The sequence below is a fragment of the Pteronotus mesoamericanus genome, unplaced genomic scaffold, assembly GCF_021234165.1.
Source record: "Pteronotus mesoamericanus isolate MK-2021 breed Mesoamerican mustached bat unplaced genomic scaffold, CSHL_Meso_final contig_73, whole genome shotgun sequence".
Lineage (NCBI taxonomy): Eukaryota > Metazoa > Chordata > Mammalia > Chiroptera > Mormoopidae > Pteronotus > Pteronotus mesoamericanus.
The window spans coordinates 841,754-864,106 of record NW_026555245.1 but is presented as its reverse complement, the minus strand read 5'-3'; the positions used below and the strand labels follow the sequence as shown (position 1 = coordinate 864,106).

Below are 22,353 nucleotides of genomic sequence, written 5' to 3'. Positions count from 1 at the left end.
TACGCAATTGAAAACAATTTTTTTAATCTTTTGGTCAAGGAAAAAATTTCTTAATCATATTTCTCAGTAAGTTTTTCTTATAAATAAATAGTAAGAATATGCACTTCTATATCTATGATCATCTCTACCCAGATAACCATTATGGCTCTAAATTCTTTTTTTCTTTTAGTCCTCACTCAAAGATGTGTTTATTGATCTTAGAAAAAGAAGGGAGGGAGGTAGAAATATCAATCCTCCCCTACACACCTTGACCAGGATGAAACCTGCAGCCTAGGAATGTGCCCTGACATGGAATAAAACCCACAACATGTGAGTGTACAGAACAGAACAACACTCCAACCAACTGAACCCGGCTAGGGCATCACGAGGGCCCTAAATTATCTCCCTCAGCCTTGCCCTCCACCACTGTCCTGACAGTTTTTCATCCACAGGCCCTGCCAAAGTTAAAGACTCTGGGTCTACAAGGGGTATTTCCCAACAAAAAACACAAAATACAAATGAAAACACTTTGGATTGATCCTGCTTTGCAAATATATGATTGAAAGGAATAAACAGCATTAGTTAAAATAAAAGGCAATGCTACCACACTGCCATTTCACATTAAGAGAAATTATCATACAAGCATCTCAGCAAGGAAAAAAAAAAGGTACTGATAAAACTCAACATTCACTCAAAATAAAAATTCTTTGTTTTTTTTAATCTTTATGGGTGCTTTATTTATCTCTTCAATACAATCCAAACATTGTTTTCAACATCTTTCTACAAAAGAATACCATAAAGCAATGAAAATGGGTAATGACCACATGCAGGTTGGAAGAAACTCAGGAACATACACCAAGGCAAGTTTAAAAAGAAAATACAGTATTGGAGAATATATATATGTATTATGTTTATGTTAATTTAACATTCAAGAAACATACAAAATTAACAATATATTGTTTATGAAAACAGGTGTTAAAACTATGAAAAAACACAAGTAAAGGATGAACACAAGGAAAGGATTAACACAAAATCTGGTTAAAGGCTAATTCTACCTAATTTATGGGTTGGGATTGGGAAACCGCACCCTAGGAACTTCAAACACAGTATTTTTTTCTTAACCAGGTGATGGTACTTGGAAACTCTTTGTTTTGTTTATATAATTATCAAACTATTTACTATACACATTTGTCATAAAATCTGAAATCAGAAAATACATATTATAATCAGCAATACCTAAGATTAAGTATTCTGTCTATATGTTCAATAGTTCATAAAAATTAAAAGTAATGTATATTTGAAAAACATTACCTTCAAAAAGAACAATCTGCCCTAATAAAATACTCAAACACGCAAAGTTTCAGAACCATTTTAACTTTTGGCATAGTGACACAGAAGTATAAAGGCAAATAATTCAAATAGGAGAAATCACACTAACAAGACTTTGGGTTTCTATCACTCTATTTAAAATATTCCAAAACAGGCTAGAGATTTCTAGGATTGTATTTCCAAATACCGTTTATATATTAACTTTCCTTTAATTCTACAACACTTATATGCAATTCATATTTTCATTTATCTACCCTATCTTCCATATTTAACTTGCCTTCTTAACCTTAATATAATAACAAGGCCAGAAACTCATTTTATTTTCTGTTCCCTTCACCACTCAGCAGGTGCCAACATAAAAGATGTTTGATAAATGTGTTTAAATGACATGCTCTTGAAGCTGGTAACTTTTACTTATCCTATGTTTTATGTTATTATTTTATGTGTTTGTGAGGGTAGAGTCAGGTCAAGAGCCTAGAGGTAGTATAGTGTGTAATCAAATTTGACTGGAGCAGAAGGTGCCTCTAATAGAAGAGACAGAAAGCTAATGAATAGTGGTTGTGGTAAAAAAAATATGAGAGAGAGAGAGAGAGAGAGAGAGAGATTCTGCAAGTATCACTAGAAAGGAACCAGGCCTGGAGCGGGTCTGCCTCAGGTCAGTCAGTGGTTTGTGGGTTCTTCACTTTGTGCAGGAAAGATTTCATAACACAAGTCCAGGTGATTTTGAACTCTGGTTTTAAAGCTGGGACCAGTGAAATAAAAAAAGGGCTTAAGGTAGAAGAAGCAAAAGGAGAAAGCGTAGGCAGTACTCTGCTTTGGCTCTCTAGAAATGTTACAGGAATGAAATGGGCCACACTGGGATGCATGGACTCACTGAGAAGTAAAAGTCATAGCGTGGCTCAGTTGGTTGGAGCATCATCCTGTAGATCAAAAAGTCAGACTCAATTCCCAGTCAGGGCATATGCCCAGGTTGTGGGTTTGATCTCCATCTGAGGCACATACAGGGAGAGCTGCCAATCGATGTCTCTCTCTCTCCCCCTCCAGCCCATCCTTCCCTGTCTCTAAAAAGCATTGAAAAAATGTCCTTGGGTGAGGATTAAGTAAATAAATAAATAAATAAATAAATAAATAAATAAATAAGTGTGTGTGTGTGTGTGTGTGTGTGTGTGTGTGTGTGTGTGTTTAAAGAAAGAAGTGAGCCAAGGCAAGGCAGGGCTACTTTTAGCTCACTGAAAAGTCTAGGATAGAAGCAGCAACAGGAGAAAGCCTAGGCACTGCTCTGCTTTGGCTCTCTAGAAACATATAGGAAAGAAGTGAGCCATGGCTGGGCTGCTATTAGTCCTCTGAGAGGTCAGAGAAAAGGAAGCCTTGGAAACAATTTCAGGGGGTATGCCCAGGGCAAGCTGCCACTGCCATTGCTCCCCTAGATTCAAATCTCATGGGGACCCTTAGAGTTTAGGAGAGAAAAATAAAAAATGCATGTCCAAGAGGGGAGAAAGTGGGCATGTTCCAGAGAGAGCCCGTGAAGCTAGTAACTTTTAGAAATTACGAATGACCTAAAAAACAAAAAAGAAGAAGAAACTATGGGAAAAAACAGAAATAGGAAAAAAGCAAAGGAAAAAGGAAACAAAAAGGATAAATTAAAAAATGAATTAAAAAACAAAAGAAAATAAAACACAAAACAAAAAAGAATGACCTAAGTAAGAAAGACCAAATCATAGCAGAGCCAATGACTCCAAAAGAACAATAAATGGAATTTTGTTTTCCAGAACAATCAGTTAAGGAGACCTCAAAGCAAGCATTCACATGATGTGAAACAATGTTCTCCTATTTGCAAATCTTAATAAATTCTAGGTAATAAAATGACATTATACTAGCATTTCTAGGTATCTTTTGGACCTGTGTATGTTAAAATACAGGAGACAGCTCCAGCCATGTGGTTCAGTGGATTGAACACCGGCCTGCAAATCAAATGGTCGCTGGTTCAATTCCCAGTCAAGGGCACATGCCTAGGTTGCAGACGAGGTCCCTGGTTGGGGGCATGAGAGAGTCAATCAATCAACTGATGTATCTTGATGTATCTCTCACACATAGATGCTTCTCTCCCTCTTTTTCTCCTTCCCATCCCCTCTCAAATAAACAAATAAAGTATCAATTCTGGCATCACAAGAAAAACTATGTTGCTGGTTATTTTAGCTAGAAAAGGTCTGACAAGTTTTTTCTGCATTATTTGTTCTAAGATTACTTATTTATCTTCTCAATAGCTTCTCTGTAACTGGAATGCTAGATAAAGGCCACAGGTATGTTACTGCATTGCCTTTTATATACACAATAGCAAATAACCAATTAACCAGAATTATTTCACATGTCCAATATGGTTTAAAATTTTTTACTGTATTTGAATCTGCCTCTCAGTATGAGTTCACACTTTGCATTCTTTTTTAAGTTTAACAATTCTGAGATTTTGTTGGTTTGAGTTTTGTTTTGGTTGTATTAATTGGAAGAAAGTTCATTGTTCTGTCATTATTTAGAACTTTATCTGAGTTTAGGGGTCTCAATTATAATAAACATACATGAACAAATACTTTTTTAAAATTGTGAAGTATCATATAAATGTAAAACATATTGGCATTTCTGAAGTAAAGGCATTTTTTTCTCCAGTCACCTTAAGCACTAATGTTCTATAATTCTACCTTAAGTATCTAAAATTAAGCATCCAATCAAAATCTGCTTGGCTAAGTGATACAGATGGACCTAGAGTGTACTGTGGTATGTGAAATAAGTCACACAGATAAAGACAAATACCATGATTTTACTTTTATGTGTAATCTGAGGAACAAAATAAAAAACAGAAATAGACTCATAAATACAGAGAACAAAATGATGGTTGCCAGAGGGAAACAGGCTGAAAGGCTGGGTAAAAGTGGGGAAGAATTAAAAAAGACAAATTGGTAAGTTACAAAAGAGACACAGGGATGTAAAGTACTGAACAGGGAATATAGTCAATAACATTATAATAACTATGTATGGTGCCAGGTGGGTACCAATAGGGGGGTGAATCACTTCATAAAATATATAAATGTCTAATTGCTATGCTGAACACCTGAAATTATACAAAATAATACTGAATGCCAACTATAATTGAAATTTTAAGTTTGCTATAAAACAGTATGTCATACTATACTGACAGCAGCCTCATGCATCTCATGTCTCTTGTTTGCATCATCCTCTCTTGCTTGTGCTTGGTTTAGTCTCATGTGGCTTTACAAATTTAGTGTAGCCTAAGTATACAGTGTTTAAAGTCTACAGGACTGTACAGTAATGTCCGAAGCTTTCACCTTCACTCACCACTCATTCACTGACTCAACCAGAGCAACTACCAGTTGCTTCATTCATGGTAAGTGCCCTATACAGGCATAGCATTTTTTAAAATTTTTTATATCATATTTTTCTGTACCTGTGTCTATGTTTACATACACAAATACTTACCATTATGTTACAACTGCCTATAGTATTCCATACAAAAACAAGCTGTACAGGCTTGTAGACTAGGCTATACCATCTAGGTTTATGTAAGTGCAATCTATGATGTTTGCACAATGATAAAATTGCCTAAAAACTGCATTTCTCAGGATGGCACATGACTGTACTTACAAATTTTCAAAAAGTTTTTTTTCCTAAATTCTATGACCATTTTCTCATTTATCTTTTAAAACTGTTTACTCCTCACTGCTCTCATTTATGAAAATAAAACTAGGCACATTAAATATAACACAATGAGTATTTCTTCTTACAGGAGTGCCATCTGGTGGTGAAAATCTGCAGGTACAGAAAACAAGCTAAATTGCATGTATGCCAAAACTAAGAGGTTTTTATTAAATTTATTGAGGTGACAGTTAATAAAATTAGATAGATTTCAAGTGTACAACTCTATGATACATCATCTTTATATTACATTGTGTGCCCACCACCTAAAGTCAAATAGTTTTTCTGATTTACAAAAAAGACTTTTAGTCTGTGTAGCCTTGCTATTCCAACCAAATATTTTTATATACTGTACTTGAATGCTCAATTATCAGGAAAACCATGAACTCTTTTTTGTTTCAAACTATTAAAATTTTACTAATTCACTGACTCAATATAAATATTGACTTTATATCTCCATTCCAATCATCAATCCACATTTGATAATGAAAAAGGTCATTACGCTATAAATAATGGCTGCAGTTTCATGGCTGACCCAAAATAATTACATTGTGAAACATGAAGAGTACATTGCTTCATGTAAGTATAAATATTGTTCATTGGGAATAATCAGTTTTCTCTTTTAATTAAGGTTTATTGCTCTGGGTTATATATTCATAAACTGTTACTGCAACAGGCCAATGGTATAAATATTGCAAATGCAATTGTTGCAAAAAAACTGAAAAAAAAAAAAATGATGACCCAGAACATGCTTCTAAGGATGCTTGCTAAACAAATTCAGAGTAGCTCATTTTCTGTTAATATAGCTCTCCACACTAATACTGAAATGTCAGAATAGCTGAATTTCTGTTCATAAAAAAGTCAATGCTTAAGATATTTAGCAAAAATCTTTCAGAGATAAAATTAGGAGTTTAAGTGCAAGCACAGGAAAAAAGTGTTACCAAAATGCTCTGAAAAAAAGAGTTCAGAAAATATATCAAGTTAACAGGTTATATGGTTCAAATTTTTATTTTTAAAGATTTTATTTATTTACTTTTAGAGCAAGAGGAAGGGAGGGAAAAGGAGAGAGAGAGAATCATTAATGTGTGGTTGCCTCTTGCGTACACACTATGGGGAACCGGGCTCACAACCCAGGCATGTGCTCTGACTGGGAATAGAACCTGCAACCCTTTGGTTCACAGGCCAGCATTGAGCCACACCAGCCAGGGCTGGTTCAGGCAAATTTTTAAATTTAATTTTATATAAAACTTCTAGAGACAGTGAATTTACAAATCAAGGTAACAGCATAAGTTACCAAAATAATAATCAACACCCTTAAAAACTGTTGCCACCAAAAAACTGTGAAAATGAATGTGGCATGAAAACTAGACTATAACAATCAACACCTTTAACTAACATACTGTCATACTGGAAAATTCTATGCCCTCTTTTCTGGAAACAGAGTTATATGTAGTAAATAGAAATGCTTCTGCAATAAGCACCTAGTTGCCAGTCCAGAGGAATTCAGTTTACACTTGTTTTCCGTCCCCTCTATCACTCTCTACCCATGAGAGTTCTACTACCCTGAAACAGGTTCCAAGAGAATTCTTAGAATAGAAACAGACAAGAGCAAGAGATTCTAAAAATAACTCAGCAGAAATTCAAACATACATATCACAGGTTCTTGAGCTAAAGGAAGCACCAGGTTATTTCAAGCTATCCAGCCAAATCTTAAAACCTGTATTTGCCCCACCTCATTCAAAATAAATTAAAAAGATATCATAGATATCTTTTAACACAGGTAAGACCTGCTACTATGTCTTTTAACCTTTTTTTTATTTTCATAAATTTACTTAAGTCAAACAGACAACACATTCAAAATAACATATAAAGCTTCCTAGATTATTTAAAGTACAAGAATGGCCTAAATTAGTTGTAACATAAAAGTAAACCAGCAGAATAAACCAACCTGATTAAACTACAAAGACTTTCTCTGTAGAGGACCATTTTTAGAAAATGTTTTATTAACTGCTATTTTTTCCAAGGACTTTTCTAAAGATAAAATGCCTCAGTGACCTGGCCGGTGTGTCTCAGTTGGAACGTCGTCCCGTAACCAAAGTTGCAGGTTTGATTCCCGGCAAGGGCACATACCTAGGTTGTGGGTTTGATCCCCAGTCCTGATGCCTATGATCCCCTGCTGTTCACGCAATACTGAATCCAATGGTGCTGGGATTATATGGCAAAAACAGGTAGGTAGTCTTATTCACTCACTCCCAAAAGCCTAAATCCAATACGTAATAATAGCAGCAAACATTTACTGTTCACTATGTGCCAGACACCAATGAAGTACTTTATAATATACATAGTATCAAGTTATTAACCTTCCCAACAACACTCTGAGATACATACTAATATTACTCCCATTTTACAGACAGGAAACGAAGACATACAGAGATTCATAGCTATTGAGTGGTAAAACCAAGACTCGAACTCAGGCCATCTGGCTCCAGTCTGTGCTCTCAACCCACTATACTATACTATAAGGCAAACTGTTCAATTATAGATATACGACACACTCCAACTCAGCTTCTGTTTTTGGTTGGGGTTTTTTGTTTTGTTTTGTTTTGTTTTGTTTTAGATTTTACTTATTTTTAGAGAGGGGGAAAGGAAGAAAGACAAAGAGAGAAACATAAATGTGGGGTTGCCTCTCGCACGCCCCCAACTGGGGACCTGACCTGCAACCCAAACATGTGCCCTGACTGGGAATTGAACCAGAGACCCTTTGGTTCAGAGGTGAGCACTCAATCTACTGAGCCATGCTAGCGGAGGCTCAGCTGCCTCTTCTTTGCATTACTACCAGCCATGGCCTGGCAGCTCAGATGGTCAGAGCATTGTCCCAATATGCCAAGGTTGTGGGTTAGATCCCCAGTCAGGGCACATAACAAGCAGCAACAAATGAATGCAAAATTAAGTGGATCAGCAAACTGATGTCTCTCTCTCTGCCTTCCTTCCTCTCCCTCCAAAAAAATCACTAAGTAAAAATTTTTAAAAAGAAACAAAAGACCACATACCTACTGTTGGCACCACTTGCATAGTTCATATCTGATGTGAAAGATATGATTCTAAGTCAGAACCCCACCTAGCATAACAGACTTTCAGATACCCATAGGTGCTCCCTTTGGCTCTACATTTGTAATGTTTTTGTACCAGTTCTGTTTTATTATTTTTATTTAATTTCCAATCTGTGCTCTTGCTTTTTCTAATACCTGTAAGTTTTACACCTGAAAGTAATATAGTATTGTATGTCATCTGTAATTGAAAAATAAAAAAATATTTTAAAAGAAAACACCCATGCCCTGGCTGGTATGGCTCAGTGGATTGAGCGCTGGATTGCAAACCAAAAGGCTTTCAGTTCGATTCCCAGTCAGGGCACATGCCTGGATTGCAGGCAAGGTTCCCAGTTCAGGGTGTGTAAGAGGCAACTGATTTCACCTCCCTCTAAAAATAAATAAGTAAAATCTTAGAAAGAAAGGAAGGGAGGAAGATACCCATTCTCAACCCCTTTCTGCAGAGGAAATTCACTTATTCACTTCTGCAGGGTACAGGATTAATTTAGATTAAAAACCTTTACTGATCTGGGAGGCCCAGAGTAGCCAACAGACGAAGTCTATACCCCCAAACTAGGAGAGTAAGGCAGCTAAAATGCCGAGGAACTCTAGTATGAGACCCAATTCCATGCAGCTCAATTGCTTGTGCCCTGCATGCCAGGAGCTGACCAAGCTGATACTTTTACTCTCCACAGCTGCTGAGGGCAGGGTCAGGATTCAAGCAGCTGGTGGACAAGGTTGAACTCTCTTCATCCAGGATTGGCTGACCAGGGAACTACAATGTTATCTGCTATTCTGTGTATATAATCTGCCTATGGAAATGGGTTCTGGTGAACTCTTCAACATTACAAAACATCAAAAATTATTTGGTATATTCACATTTCTCTTTCAGGTTAACTAAAGTCAGGAAGGGAAAAGTATCTAATTGCCTATGGTGGTTTCCAGAAATGTCCCACTCCAATCTTAATTTCTTGAATCTAAACCCTGTCTTTATCTAGAATCCTATCCTAGCAGCTGCCTTATGATTCTTTGACCTCCTATCCCTTCAAAAGTCCCTCATTATTCATTAGCAGTCTTACCTCTTCTTCTAACAGCACTGTTTCAAAAAAAAAAAAAAGAAACCAAAGGAAAAATAAACTGTTGGGTTGACCAAAAAGTCTGTGTAGCTTCTTCCATAAAATAAGACACATTTTTCATTTTCACCAATAACTTTATTGATTTGGATATTTTGAGTAGGTGAGCTATCTCCCACTATTGGCTTCTAGTGGGTAGAGGCCAGGGGTGCTGCTATACATCTTCCAATGAACAAGACAAGCCCCATAGTAAAGAATTATTTGGCCAAAATGTCAATAGTACGAAGAAACTTCGCAAACCACTTCTGTAATGTTTGATCAGTCGCAGCACCTTCTCCACACACAGCACAAATCTTTTCTTGTGCTTCAGTTGCATTTATCTTTCTAGAAATAATAAAGCATAATATATCAAAAATGCTGCGTATTTTCTTCATCTTCAATATTAAAATGGCTACACAAAAATTCACCAATTTTGGTAAGTTTTTAAATGCACACTGATATGACAGCTGTCACAATACAATCTAACAAAATTGTTGTATGGAAAAAAATTATACTTTTTGGCCAACCCAATTTATCAGGTTATTTTCACTTTTCACATCTGTGCATGAACTGTTTGGTCCTCAGCTGTTATAATATATACAAATATTTCACAACTGATTTATAAAGGTTCCCTATAGCTCTTATTAAGCTAGTCTAAGACAGCTATATCATGTCGAGCTGTTACTGTAAGCCAAAAAAAAAAAGAAAAAAAGACTAATTTTTAAAACATACTCAGACTCAGCCCTGACCAGTGTTAGGTCAACTGACTGGGTGCCATCCTGCAAGGTGAGTGAAAGATCATCGGTTCAATTCCTGTTCAGGGCACATGCATAGGTTGCCTCAGCATGCGCATATGCAAGAAGCAACCTATGGATGTTTCATGTTTTTCTCACACACTGATGTCTCTTCCTTTCTTTCTCTCTCCCTTTTCCTCTAAGAATAAATAAAATCTTTAAAAAAAAAAAAAAAGTACTCAGACCCATAGTTTCTCATTACAGTTCTTCAACTTTCCTCATGAGTCCAGGATATAAAATCTTGAATAGTTTTTTTAAAGCATATTTATTTTATTCTAATGACATACTACTGTTTTACTCATGCCAAAAGCAACTTTTACTTTTATTATTTTTTCTAATCCTCACCTGTGGATATGTTCATTGATTTCAGAGAGAGAAAAGGGGAGGAGAATGGAGATGAAAGGGGGAGAGAGGGAGAAGGAGAAAGAGAAAGAAAAAGAGAAAGAGACAGAAACATCAATGCAAGAAACACTGCAGATGCCTCCCATGCACACACCCAAATAGGGGTGGAACCCATAACCTAAGTATGTGCTGTGAACAAGAATCAAACCTGCAACCTTTTAGTGTATGGGATGATGCTCCAACCAACTGAACCCCTTAGCCAAGGCCCAAAAGCAACTTTTAAAAAAATGTCAGTTGCCCTGGCTGAGCAGCTCAGTTGATGAGAGTATCATCCCTATTCGTCAAGGACGCAAGATAGATCCCCTGTCAGGGCACATAGAATCACCAATGAAGGCATAATAAGTGGAAGAACGAACTGATGTTTCTCTCTCCCCCTCCTCTTATTCTAAATCAATAAAAAAAAGTTTTAAATAATATATAAATGTCAGTTACCTGACAAATGTATCAAAATATAGTCATGTAAACCCATTTAAATGTAGACATACCTATCACTTATGCACCAGGCTGTTCTCATTCAATTAATACAAAATTTCTTAATAAATAAATCTCCTATCACTACTGAGAAAATATCCCCTTTTTCCTCCTCACGACTATTCTTTATATGCAAACTAATCTCAAAAACAAAGATTTATAGAAATTACCTTTAAAGCACTCTTGGAAACTGCATGTTCTATCTTGTAAGCAATGATCACTTAAGCTATATTTCTCAAAAAGAAAAGAACTTATTGCCTCCATTTCCTCACTAAACATTCTCTTAACTTGCAATCTGGTTTCCATCACTCTAGCGCCCTAACAAAAGGAAAAATGCTAATCCCTATGTCACCAATGACCTCCTAATTTAGGAGAATGCAAATCACCTAAATCTTTCTTCTGTTCTCATTCTTTCATCTGTCTTTGGCATTCACTATATTTCATCATTTTCTTCACCTGGCTTCTCAGACACACCATCCTGGTTCTCTGTTCTCAAATCCTCAACAGTATCACATCCTTCTACCCCTGGAATGTAAAACTGTTAAATTCTTGAGCACATTCTCCCTTGATACAAAGATTTTGCTATTGGCATCAGTAATTGCCTCCAACTTCAAAGCAAAAGCTAGACTTTGTGTCTCTCCAGATATTCAGCCTACTAGATACCTACACCTATAATGAAATTCATTCAAAATGTCATTTGAAAACTTCCAAAATTTTCTAAGTGATCAATATTTGTCAAGTGTGCCAGAGCTCAAAACCCTTTAAGCCATTCTTTTAATGCTACTATTTCTTCCCACACACATTTAAGTCATAAAGGATTTAAGGCTTTTTAAACCTATGTCTTCCTTTACATTCTCTGCCATCAACTTAGTAGAGGTATCTCAACTAAGGGTCATTGTTTGTACCTGAAGCCTCCTTCTTGTGGTCTAAGAGTAAATTAGGTAACCCTTGTCCAGTACTAGTTTTGATATGCCGATCTGTCACATATACAAGGGGAAGACTCAAAAAAAACAACTTGGATTTATCTTCTGGAAGGCAGGCCCCTTGTAGTACAGCCTTCTTCCACTAGGTGGGTGTTCTAGGAATCCATCTGCATCAGCGTACCAACTAGCGTTGTTGTGAGAGGCTGCATTCAGCTTCAGCAAATGTTTTTTTGAAGACTCAGTGTTTACCCATTTAATGATGGGTGATTTACAAGTGCACGCCATGCTGCGTGTTCAATAGTTTTTAATTTAAAAAAATGTCATGACCCCTGTGCCCCACACTCCCTATTCACCCAAACACACTCTTGTTTCCCGGATTAAAAAAGTCCTTAAAGGAAAACGTTTTGCCCACGTGGAAGAGGTGAAACAAAAAACAACAAACAAGAGCACTAATCAAAGCATCAAAATTTATGAGTTCAAGAACAAGAATTGTTTTGAGTAATGGAAAAGACGTCTTGATAGGTGCAGTGCATCAAATGGAGAGTACTTTGAAGGTGACTGAAATTTAAATATGTAAGAATACACAATTTTTTATAAATGCTGGTTTTGGGGGGATCTGCCCTTATACAACCCAGCAGTCATAAGGCACTTTTATCAACTACTGTGTCAATAATTGCCTCTAGTCCACTGAAACTTCATGCCCTATTTACCTGTCTGAACTATGTAAATTGTGAAACTGATGCAGACTGTTATTCTTCTAGAACACTGCTAAAATCCATCAACTTCTGTTCACAAACTATCTACTCCGTGATAAAACACAGCTCTTTAATTTCTGATCCCTACAATTTGGTCAGGTTGGCCCTGCCATTCTCCCAAATTGCACCTGCTTTTTTGCCTCCACCTTCCACCAGCATGTTTTCTCAACAGCAAACTGAATATGTCTCCCACAATTACTCATTTTCTGTCCCTCAATGTAACCAGCAATTGCACCATTCAATGTCCATAACTGTGGCATTTTAAGGACATTTAATGATATACTAAAAAGCTCTACTTAATAGCAACTTTTTTTTTAAGATTTATTTACTTTTAGTGAGGAAAAGGGAGGGAGAGACTGAAAGATCAATGCCTGGCCACTTCTGGTGCACCCCCCCCACCAGGGGCCCAGCCCCCAACCCAGACATGTGCCCTAAACCGGGAACTGAACTGGTGACCCCCTGGGGCTCTCAGGCCGGTGCCCAATCCACTGAACCACACCCGCCAGGGAGCAACTTGAGTTCTTAAGTGTCATTTTATAGCTTTCCTCTGTCTCCCTTCTCAGGGTGCGCTATCAACGGTCACTTCTTAGTGTTGTTAAGCCTGACCTCCTCTTAGGATGCACATAAATTGGCAGAGGGCTTAAAGACCAGCTCACCATACTGAGTAGAAGAGCTAGTAAGATAAGAATAAAAAACCAAAGCAAAGGTCAATACTTTTAGTTTTGTACTACAAAAATGAGGTCAGACCAAACCTCTGACTAAACCCCAACATATAAAATACTGTAGTTTTCCATGTATAACACACCCATATTTTTGGCCCAAACTTTCAGGGGAAAAAAATCTTACATTTTAACTTATTTCAATTTTTTATTTATTTATATTTAGATACTTGTTTTTTGTATTATAAAGAAATTTTAGCAGTTATTTTTTTTTACCGTATTACAGTACAAGAAATTTTATGTAACAAATAATTACAAAACACAAGAACAGGTACAAGGTATTTCTGGCACTACCTATGTATAATGCACATCCTTATTTTTCCCTCAAAAATTTGGGCAAAAAAATGTGCATTATACATGGCAAAATACATTAGATAGAAGTGGGATGAATTATACAAATAGGACTAGTAGAACCATATACAGAAGTTCAAGGACCCCACCTCACACCCATTCTTTATTCCCCGCCCAGTGCAAAATCTCAGCATTATATATCACAAATGTGGACACTGTTTGACTTATCAGCTAATACTTGGCTGTATTCCCAGATAGCAGTATTTCGGATAGGTAAAGCAGTACAGTATTATGATTATGAGTACAGGTTTGAAAGTCACATAGTCCTGGTTTCCGTAAATTAATAGATCAGGTAACCCTGGGTCAAGTACTTGACTCTTTCTTGAGACTCTTTTCTCAAGAGTCAAGTACTTGATTCTCCGTAAAGAGCACCAAACAAGATAATGTGCAAGTGCTTTGTCCAGAGCATAACTACCATAAATGGTAGCAACTCTAAGATTAATGTACACTGACCACTTTTTTCCCTGCTGATACTGTTAATTTCAAAGTATTACCTATTAATTCAACCAATTTAAATAACATCACTGAGATATAATGAATACCATAAAGCTCATCCTTTTTAAGGGTACAAGCAATGATTTTTAGCATCTACCAAACTGTACACCTAAAACCAACTATCATTCCAATAAAATCCTTTGGTCGTTTTTTTGTCCCACAGATGGCTAAACTATCAGAGTATATAAATTAGTTTATGATATGCTGCTATATCCCATTACAGCTAGGATCTTTCAGTAAAACGAAATAAGCATTAGAAAAACTAAATAGCTCAAATTGTCTCTTAAAAAATAAAGCCCAGACCAGTGTGGTTCACTTGGCTGGACATCATCCCACAAAGCAAAAGGTCACAAGTTTGACTCCTGAGTCAGGGCACATGCCTGGGTTGATGGTTCAGTCCCTGGTCAGGGCAACCAATCACTGTTTCTCTCCCTCTCTTTCTCCCTCCCTTCCCCTCTCTCTAAAAATAAAGAAATAAAATAATTTTTAAAAAATGCATCTCTTCTGTGATAATAAAATAGCAAATGGTCCATTTTAACTAACAAGGATTTTGTTCCTTAACTACTACCTAGGTTCTTCTGAAAATACAAGGTTATTTTTTTCCACCAGTGCCTCAACACTCCCAATCACAAGAAATTTTTAAAAAATTAAAAATAAAATACACTGAGACCTTGATTGGAGGAAAAAAATTGAAACATTCAGTAAGTTACTATAAAAAGTTGACCCGAAGAATCTGTTTAATGTGCCCTGCCCAGGTGGCTCAACTGGTTGGAGCATCATCCCAAATGCCAAATGGCTGCAGGTTCGATTCCCAGTCATAGAACATACCTAGGTTAGAGGATCAATCCCAGGTTGGGTGCATACAGGAGGCAACTAATCAATGTTCCTCTCTCACATCAATCTCTCTCACCCTTCCTCGCTCTCTAAAATCAAACATATTCTCAAGTGACTCTGGCAGGCAATTACATCTCAGAAAATAATCATTTAAGAAATGGAGCCCTGGCTCGTGTTGCTCAGTGAACTGAGCACCCGAATGCAAATCAAAAGGTTGCCAGTTCGATTCCCAGTCAGGACACATGCCTAGGTTGAAGGTCTGGTCCCCAGTTGGGGGTGTGTGAAAAGAAACTGATCCATGTTTTTCTCTCTCTCTTTCTCCCTCCCTCCCCCTCTCTCTAAAATTAAATAAATAAAATCTTTTAAAAAAAAGAAATGGGTTTTCACTCCGTACTGCGCTTCAGTGACAATATATAAATAGGGTAAATCAGAAACTTTGATTGGACAAGAAAGGAAACTATAAAAGATATTTTGTAAACAACTGGGAAAATCTGAATGTGGATTTGTACTAGATGTAATTATTGATATTATACATTATATATTATTAAATAACTATTCATTTTCCTAGGTGTGATAGCATTATTGTGGTTATTTGTAAGAGAAACTCTTTGTTGTAAAAAGATGCTTGCTAAGGAAATATTTAGGTATTAATGTCAAGATGTCTGCACTTTTAAATTATTTTGCCTCAAAAGATAATGTGTATAGTATAGAGAGACGTCAATGTAGCAAAATGTTAAGTAGGCATACACATGTTCATTATTATACTCTTTCAGCTTTTATAGATCTGAAAATCTTAAATTAAAAAGCTGGAGGAAACCCCCCAAAAAAACTGGAAACTGCAAAAAGGGCAGAAAAACAGTAAAGACCAGGTAAGTAGAAGGCTATGATGATAGAAATATATCCAAAATATCCATATATACAATAAATGTGAATGGTCTTTATGCTCCAGTTAAAAGAGAAGTTGGCAAGTTGTATTGGTAAAGTAAAAATCCGATCATGTGGTGTTCATAAAAAAATGTATCTAAAACATCCCACTAGAGGTTTGGGCGACGTACAGCAAACTGAAAGGTTGCAGGTTTGATTTCCAGTCAGGGCACATGCCTGTGTTGTGGGCCAGGGCCCCAGCTGGGGGCATGCAAGAGGCAATCAAATTAACATTTCTCTAACACATGGATGTGTCTCCCCCTCCTCCCTCTCTCTAAAAAATAAAATAAAATTAATTAAAACATCCCACTAGTACTGGCTAAAACTAAAAATTAAAACAGTACCAAATGTTGGCAAGGATGTAGAACTCTTAACTATTCAGTCTTGAAAATTAAGTTCCAATGTCTAAAGTATCCACTATACATATGAATTAAACTTCCTTCCTAGACTACTAGAATGATACCAATTATGTAATAGCCTCAAGAGAACTGAGAAAACACTCAATTTTCTGTGTTCCAATGAGGAGCCAAATTAAGAATGACTGTACAACACCATGAAAAACCTGGGATTACCTTGTAAAGTTACATATATCCCACACACAGCCCCAAAATTCCATTCCCAATTACATATATAATCTTGAGAAATCTGTTTTAGTGAGAGAGAAGGCATGCAAATGTTCACAAGGAGACAACTATAACCTGTAATCAAAAAAAACTGTAAATGATGCCCTGGCTGGTGTGGCTCAGTGGACTGAGTCCTGGCCTGCAAACCAACCAGTCACTGGTTCGATTCCCAGTCAGGGCACATGCCTAGGTTGTGGGCCAGATACCCAGTGAAGAGTGTGTGAGAGGAAACCACACACTGATGTTTCTCTCCCTCTCTTTCTCCCTCCCTTCCTCTCTAAAAATAAATAAAATCTTTTTTTAAAAAGAACTGTAAATGAGACAAACATCTATCACAATAGAACAGGCTGTGGCATATCCTTACAATGAACTACCATACTACTGAAAGTGAACTATAGCTGTTAAGAATTAATCATGGATGAATCTTAAAACATTTAAAAATGAAGAAGTATCAGAAGAATCATGAAATGCCATGTAGATCACAACTGAAAACTACATATTGTTGCCCCAGCCAGGTGGCTCAGTTGGTTGGAACACCATCCCCTACACCAAAAAGGTTGCAGGTTCGATTCTCAGTCAGGGCACATATGTAGGTTGTGGGTTTGATCACCAATTTGGGTACATAGGGGAGGCAACCAATCAATGTTTCTCTTTCACATCAATGTCTGTCTGTCTCTCTCTTCCTCTCTAAAAAATAAAGAAATCAATTAACATTCAGGTGAGGACTAAAAAGTAATAATAAACTATATATTGTACCATGATTGATGTGGCTTTGGTTTCGGTGTCATCCCGCAAACCGAAAGGTTGCTGGTTCAGTTCCTGTTCAGGGAACATGCCTATGTTACAATTTCAGGTCCCAGGCTGGAGTGGTTGGGGCGTGCAAGAGGCAACTGATCAATGTTTCCCTCGCACATCGATGTTTCCCTCCCTCTCTCTCTCTCTTCCCAGCTCACTAATTAATAAAAAAAACAGAGTATATATTGTTTATGGACATACATATATATGAAGTAAAAATTATTCTAAAAAAATAATAAACCCAAAATGTAGACTAATGGTTACCTCCGGAAAAGACAGAAAGTAATGCCTTGGGAGATGGCACACACAGCGGGCTTTTAGACAGCTGTAATATCCTACTTCTTGGTCATTTTATTTTTGTTTTTGAAAACTCTACATGTGTTTTTATATTTCATAAACCTCTAACATTTTAAAAACTATATACATTGTGTTAAAAAAAAGAGCAAGGATATAATAAAATGTTAAACTATTAAGTCATTTTTACATTTAAAATTTTTTCCAAATTTTTGCTCATATATTTTGTTAGGTAAAATAGTACCAGCCAACCTGACCCAAAAAACCTCTAAATTGAAAATTCATTAATTAATTTGAGAGAAGGAGAAGGGGGACTGGGTTTGGTCTAGAAAACTATTTAAAGTTAGGCTTATCAATCAATCCTAAAGCCAATCACTTTTTTCCTAAACTATTTCAGTTTAACTTGTCTATTTTTAGGCCCACTTATTCCTGTTCAATGATTTGAGAATGCCAAACCCTGGTATCAAATGAAAAATCCCACCCTTCAAAAAACACACATTCCGACCAGGTAGTCCAGCTGGTCAGAGCATCGTCCTGATTCGCCAAGGTTGCAGATTCAATCCCCAGTCAGGGCATATACAAGAATCAACCAATGAACACATAAATAAGTGGAACAACAAACCGATGTTTCCCTTTCTCTCTCTCCCTCCCATTCTCCCTCTCCCTCTCTCTCTCTCTAAAAAACCAATAAATATATCCATGGATGAAGATTAAAAAATAATAATAAAATGAAATTAATTAATTCCAACTGGGTTCCAATTCAATTTAGCGCCAGCATGAAAATTAGTTATCTTAAAATTGAAACTCATTCTAGTATACATGCTACATCAGCCAGAAATTCACAAATCTGGTCTTCAAAACCTATGCAAAAACATTTCAAAACTAAAATAATTTACTTTATTTTCTTTAAAAAGTACAAGACAGCCCAGGCCAGGTAGCTCAGTTGGTTAGAGCATGATCCCCATACACCAAGGTTGCGAATTCAATCCCCTGTCAGGGCGCATATAAGCATCAACCAAGGAATGCATAAATGGGTGGAAAAACAAATTGATGTTTCTTTCTCTTCTCTTTCTCTTCCTCTCTCTCTCTCTTTCTTTGAAATCAATTTAAAAAGTACAGGACATGTAGCATCAATGAGAAAAACACTGTCAAAACTAAAACAAAAACAAAAAAAAAAACAAATGCAGTTTGCGTTATAACTGTCTAAACAAAACTGATTAATGTGGTTCTTGGATTTAAAAAAGAAAAAAAATTCTATTCCTAAATACTTATTAGATAACTGGACCAAAACTATTTCAAAACCTACTACAGACTTACATGGTGGTATTTCCTTATAAATCTTGCCTCTTATTTATTATATTGCCTCTTGCTCCCTTCAAGTTACATCTCCAGTCTTTTGGGGGAAGGGGGAGTTGGGGAGGGGAGAGAGCAGAAAAATACAGCTGCTTCTAAGATGTATCAACGATTCACCACCTCACCAGTCAACACCACAGGTGTCATAACACTCAACTTTTAAAGATACTCCATTTACTCAAATTAACAACTAAGAACAAACTGTATTTGCTGACCTACAGGTTACATCACAAAGAGAAGTAAGATTTTTAAGAGGAGAGAAACATCAGCCTGTGACTTCACACAGACCACTTCTTTTGAGCAGACATTAATCCTTCATAATACACTTACACCAAAAAGAAATGTCTTTAAACAAACAAAATCTTGCATCGTTTAAAAAAAAAAAAAAAACCAAACATAAATTACAGAATCAACACTTCAAGACTAACCCTTACAAAGTGAAAGCTTCAGCTCAGACCAGTTCAAATCTTCAAAACTGATTTATACTTTCCAGATGTGGTTTATAACTAAAGGAGTAGAGATATTAACCAGTTCCCATCAATACACAGTGCATACTTAACTAAACCTATTCTTCTCCATGTTCTCCTATTTCTTCCCAAACAATAAAAGTCACTCAGGCTAATATCATGAGACACTGTAGTGAACACTGCACAGGCTGCACCATTTAGTTACCAGGAAAGGGAAGCAGAGGTGTTATTGTTGTTCCAGCCTTGTTCTAAAGGCAGGTCCATGTGACTACTGCTGGTCCAGCCCATATTTAAAGAGAGAGGCCAGAGGAAACCAGAGCAGCAGGAAACAGGCAGGAGAGGCAATTACCACAAGCCTTTTTCCCATGGCCTTATTCCCATGCCACCATTTACAGCCACATTTCAATCATAACACAAATCTCCCTTCTCTGAATTGTTTCTTAATTACTGAGAATCATAAGAAACAAGAAAGCAAAAAGGGGAAATCAGAGCTGTGGGGAACAAGTTGGACAGGAAGGGAGAGAAATCTCATTACAGATGTGAACTAGCCATAAGGAGGAAAAATCAGGAGGAACTCACTGGGGGCATGCATAAGAGCAGGGTGGAAAACAAATCATTTCTGCCTAATTATAGATAAAGGAAGCCTTCACACAAATCAGAAGATAGCCAAAGCCAAGGAGCAGCCCTTGCAAGAAGGTAAGCAATGTTGGCATACTGGAAGGCCCTATTATGCAGGGGTGTCTAACCTTTTGGTATCTCTGGGCCATACATTAAATACACTGAGACATGCAATCACAAAAACATCTCAATATTTTTAAGTAAATTTCCGATTTTGTGTTGGGCCACATTCATAGTCATCTTGAGCCGCATGCAATCTTCAGGTCGCAGGTTGGACACTCCTGAAGAGTGAGATTTATTTCCCTTCCTAAGACATAGGTACCATCCCAATCTAGGCACCTAATGCCTATGATACAGGAGCTCTTAGGTATTAAGTCCATCTTCCAACCACCTTTTAATAAACACTAAAAAGGATGTACATTTCAAGGAAAAAAGTGAGGAAAGCACTACTTGCATTTATCTTGGTTTAAAAACTACTATCATAATAGAAAAGAAAATATAAAGTAACTGGGTTCACCCAAAATGTTAATCATATGCTTTTCAAATAAAAGATGACCGTTGGATACCTTCTGGAGACCTTAAAAGGCTCTCAATTGTTAGGACACACAGGTGCTGAGGAAAGTAAGTCTAAAATATTGGCAGACCGTATACTGTGGATATACAACAGAAACAATATCCAAGTGAGGTGGTAGTAAACTACAGGATTAAGTCAAACAGGAAATAACAGGAATGATGATAAGATCACCTCCTAGAGAGGACAAGGATAAGAGTCCACAGTCGCGGCACTTCAGAAGACTAAACAATTAATGAGATTGATAACCCAGAGGAAAAGGTGGGACGGCCAAGTGAGAAAGTGATTCAGACACAAAAAAAGATGTAATACACTAAGGAAAGAATAACATTTCAACTGTATTATAACAGAGAGCGCTTTAGTTTACTAAGCGCCAACAGGAACGAGGGCTGAGGAGAAAACTGAGTCCCAATAGTCTGACACTAAAGCCTTCCAGAACAAAAAGAAGAAGTAGAGTTGAACTATGCCTGCGGGTAAGCCGGGAAAGGCTGGAGAGCGCAGAAGTTGGTCTCTAAAAGGTCCAGTCCCAGGACTGGTGAGCGACAGGCGTATAAACGGAAAGGTGGTCATGATGGGGACCGTCAGCGTGGCGCGGGAGCTCCAGAGGACGGTCAGAAACGGACCGAGGTGGGAGGGGAAAAAACCATTCCCTTCAGGGCAGAAACCAGGAGGGGAGGGGAACGCGCCCCCTGGGGCTGGGTGGGGCCGGGCCGACTAGAACACGGGTAGGCAGTAACAAGCTACGGGCAACAGGTCGAGGAGAGGAAGGAGGACGCCCGGGCCTGGGCATAGTGAGGACGTAGGAAGCCGGCGAAGGAAGCTCGGCCCGGTCCTCACGGGTGGGCACTGGGGGAGGATTAAGGGGGTTGGAGGAAAGAAGAGCTGAACCCTACGTTAGAAAGCGCACTCCGCAGCACTGAGGGCCCTACAACTGGGAAGGAGAAAGAGAGAATGCCAATTACCAAGGCTGTTCTCGCTGCACTCGGCACCAGCCGCCGCTGCCGCCGCCGCCGCTCGTTACCTGCCAATGTGCCTCTTACAAAGCGGCGGCGGCGGCAGAGGCGTCCCGTCCAGTCACGTGATCTCTACGTCACCGGCAAAGGAGGAGCCACCACGCGTCTCTGGTGCGCGGCTAATCAGACCGCCCGAGGGACGCATCATTTCCTCTACCCACTCCCAACACCAACCGGAAAGGCCCAAAGCGTTGAAGCACAGGGAGGCGCGGGGATGGAGCAGATAAGGGAGATTTTACGGGATTTCTCGCACTCCGGGTTATCGAGGGCGAACTACCCACAGAATCCAAAACTACAGCTCGTTGTCGCGCTGTGATGACCTCACAGGGCTTGCCAACTCTCTTTCCTGTTTGACTCACGTGACAGGGTCCAACCACTCAAGGCAACAAACGTTGCGCTAGGGTCTACCACTCCTGGTCTGTTGCGCTGCACAGCACAGCACAGGCTCCCAACAGCGCACCCTTTCCCTCGCAGGTTTACAGGCGGTGCGTTTAAGACTTAGTGCCGAGGGAAAGCCGAAATGGTAAGGGGACAGGTCTGGCATCTGAGACTAATACTAGTGGGAGCCTCCTGCCAGGTGTCTGCGCGTGGTTCTTGCTGTGATAAGTAGTCCCGGCGAGGGAGGGTTTCCACATCCACAGTCGCGCGCCGCCCCGCTCCTTGCGCGGGAAAACGGCAACGGCCAGCCACGGTATCGTACCGCCGGCACCAAGCGGGCTTCAAAAGGAACCTCTATAGCA

General features: G+C 38.1%; 1 protein-coding gene across 1 annotated transcript in view; it reads right to left on the bottom strand.

Moving 5' to 3' along the window:
- Positions 1–21,688, bottom strand: part of UBAP2 (ubiquitin associated protein 2) — a 129,236-nt gene extending 107,548 nt beyond the window's left edge. Inside the window, exon 1 of the mRNA XM_054582913.1 lies at positions 21,563–21,688. The gene's annotated coding sequence lies outside the window, so the exon portion shown is untranslated. The remainder of the gene's footprint in view (positions 1–21,562) is intronic.
- Between the last annotated feature and the right edge of the window lie 665 nt (positions 21,689–22,353).